The 2,955-nt window shown below is 39.0% G+C and overlaps 1 pseudogene; it reads right to left on the bottom strand.

The window, feature by feature from the left end:
- Window positions 1–1,300: 1,300 nt before the first annotated feature.
- LOC112653094 (protein SET-like) lies at window positions 1,301–2,293 on the bottom strand (annotated as a pseudogene).
- Between the last annotated feature and the right edge of the window lie 662 nt (window positions 2,294–2,955).

Genomic DNA, 2,955 nt, shown 5'->3' with positions numbered 1-2,955 from the left:
AGAGCCGAAGGTTTTAATTTTAATTGAGCCCAACTTTTGAATTCTTTTTTTATGGATTATACCTTTGGTGTTTTACCTAAAAAGTTTTCATCAAAGATTTTCTTCTGTGTTATCTTTTAGGAGTTTTAGAGTTTTGCATTATGTTTAGATATGCAATCCATTGTGAAATGGTTTTTGTGAAGGGTATAATGTTACTGCTCAGCAAAGATATGTGTGAGAGAATCATTTATGTGCCTGAGAGCCTAAGAGGACATATTTCAAAAGGTTCAGAGAAAAGAGGGACACAATCTCATGGCAGAAATCTACCCAAGAAGAGGAGAAGCAATCCACACTTAAATTCTGATTCAACAAGGAGGAAAAAATAGAAAAGCACTTAAGGAAGCAAGTATTCAGTACTCCACAATGAACTGAGTTTATTTTTACCATGTGTGTGTGTGTGTGTATACACATTTAGTTTTATTGTAACAAAGCAACTTGTACACTTTTAACGTTTAAAACTAAGCATCTTTCCCTTCCAGTGAAACAAAAAGAAAATTTAAAAATAAACAGGAACAAAATTACAATAGAGAATGTCAATTCCAAATAAGATCCTCTGATTCTGCTGATTCCCCCATTGAGTGGCAGGGCTCAAGTCATCATTAGGAGAGTTTTATTTTAAAAGTGTCATCTTAAACTGCAAGGATGTACATTAAACATCACAATTAAACATGCCAAAGGAGAAGCCATGTTGCCAAAATGCCCACTTAACCCACCCAAACATCTCAAACCCACCCTTTGATGACCTTCTATAACCCCATTTTTAAAAGTTTTTTTCTTTTTTTAAACAAGATAAAGTAGACAGGTACATGTTGGTAAATGCTAACTGTCCACTTTCACATAAAGACACAGTGTAATCTCTGAGCTCAATATATAGAGAAAGGAGGAAAAAAGCTAGAATTCTATGCACTACTACACAGGGGCCTAGCACCCTCCAGCTTCCAGCAAAGCTAAGGGAGCAGAAGGTTTTTCTTTCTTCCCACAGAGCAGTACTGTAGTGTTGATTCCATAAAGTTTTTGTTGAGACAGGAAGGGATAAAAATGAATTTGGAACAGAAAGCGGTAGAGATTCTTTTCCCTCTGTATTCTGCTCAAGGTGTTTCCCCCCAAAATAAATTGAGAACCATGGTATAAAGGGAGAGAAAAGAGACTTCAAAAAAACAGGACAAATGAGCACAAGGGGGGGGGGGGACAAAAGAGATGCAACTTGCTCCCAGGGACTGGAGAAAATTGGAATGGAATGTTGGAATCCATCAGTGTTCCATTAGTCATCTTCTCCTTCATCCTCCTTGCCTTCCCCCTCATCATCATTGTCATCTTCTTGACCTTCATCCTCATCTCCTTCTTCATCAATATCTTCCAATCCTCCTCCTCCTCCTCCTTCTTCTTCTTTCTTACTCCTCCTCCTCCTTCTTCTTCTTTCTTCTTCTCCTTCTTCTTCTCCTTCTCCTTCTCCTTCTCCTTCTCCTTCTCCTTCTCCTTCTCCTTCTTCTTCTTCTTCTTTCTTCTTTCTTCTTCTTTCTTCCTTCTTCTTTCCCTTCTTCATCATCCATATCTGGAACCAAGTAGTACTGTAATGGATTTGGCCAAATATCTTTTATGACCTCTCCTAACTCATCTGCACCTGCAACAGAGTGGTCAGTAAACCAGGTTAAGAAGCTCTCTGGTTCTTCGTGCTGTCTCTTCCTGATGGCTTTATTCTGTGTTTGACTTGAATGTTTTGTCAAATCCTTTCCAGATTTCCATTTGATTTCAGTGGACTTTGAAGATGGATCACCACTCTCATTCAGGTGAAATTCTTTGGAGAGAACTTTTTTTGAAGTAAGGGTTTTCATCAAAATAAAAAATCTATTCTGTAACCTGATTTAATATCTTCAAATTCTGTCACTTCAACTCTTGTCAAATAATGAAGTGCCTCTTCATCCTCCTCCCCAGGCAGTGCAGACACTTGTGGATGGTTGACAAATGTTATTACTCCAAAATTGGGGATTTTGGTGATCAATTCCAACCTCTTGTGAAAAAATGGTTGGTGGAGTTTGTTATATTTCTGTTCTATTTTCAAAATATTCTCACTGGCTTGTTCATTAAGTCTGTCTATTTCACTTTGTACTTCATCAATATGTTCAATTGCTCCTTGCTGTTCTTTTTCTCCCTTCAGCAAGTTCTGAGAGGTTGATGTTTCCTCCGGATTGGGCGCAGGAGGCAGCCTTGGTTTCTTCATTTGCTGCGCGAGCAAGGACTGGCATTTCGGGGCCATGCTGTGAGGAGGAAACTCCATGAAACCAGGAGAGAGGCACATCTGGAAGAAGCTCTGATTACTCCTCCCCCCCATTTTTTTTTTTTTTAGATAAGAAAGTTTCCTGGACAAGTAAAAAGTATGGACTTCACAACTAAGCCTTTTGTAACATATTTCCAGGTATCTTGTCCATGAAGTTGATTTCAAGGACAATTGGAAGCTGGGCTAAAGGATATATGTCAACCACTAACCAGTGATGATTCCTCAGGGTCCTGGTTACTGGAACTGTCTTGGGAGGTCCCATTGGAGGGCTTCAGAGCTTGGTTGTTGGCCTTGTCCTGATCTACATTTTTAGAATAATTTAGAAGTACCTACATTAAGTACCTCAAATTTGTGAATGATACCGTGAAAAAAATCTTCTCCTTCAGCAGATCAGATTATGGGCTGACAGGCTGAGACAAAGATGGAGGAATGACTCTGCATTAGCAGGGATTTAAAAAATAAATGGCAGGAGAATTTGAAAAAAAAAAACAAAAACAAAATATTGGGCTTATTTAAGGATACAGGTTTTCAAGAACAGTAAGATGTTGGTGAATAAAAGACTCCCAAAAGTTGCTTTATTGGTGAGCCCCCCCAACCTCCACATGCAGGGCTTGGCCTCAACCTTGCCTGAGTCAACTGTG

The sequence above is a fragment of the Canis lupus genome, chromosome 3 (genome assembly GCF_003254725.2).
Source record: "Canis lupus dingo isolate Sandy chromosome 3, ASM325472v2, whole genome shotgun sequence".
NCBI lineage: Eukaryota > Metazoa > Chordata > Mammalia > Carnivora > Canidae > Canis > Canis lupus.
The sequence above is the reverse complement of the archived record's forward strand: the minus strand, read 5'-3'. Positions and strand labels throughout refer to the sequence as shown.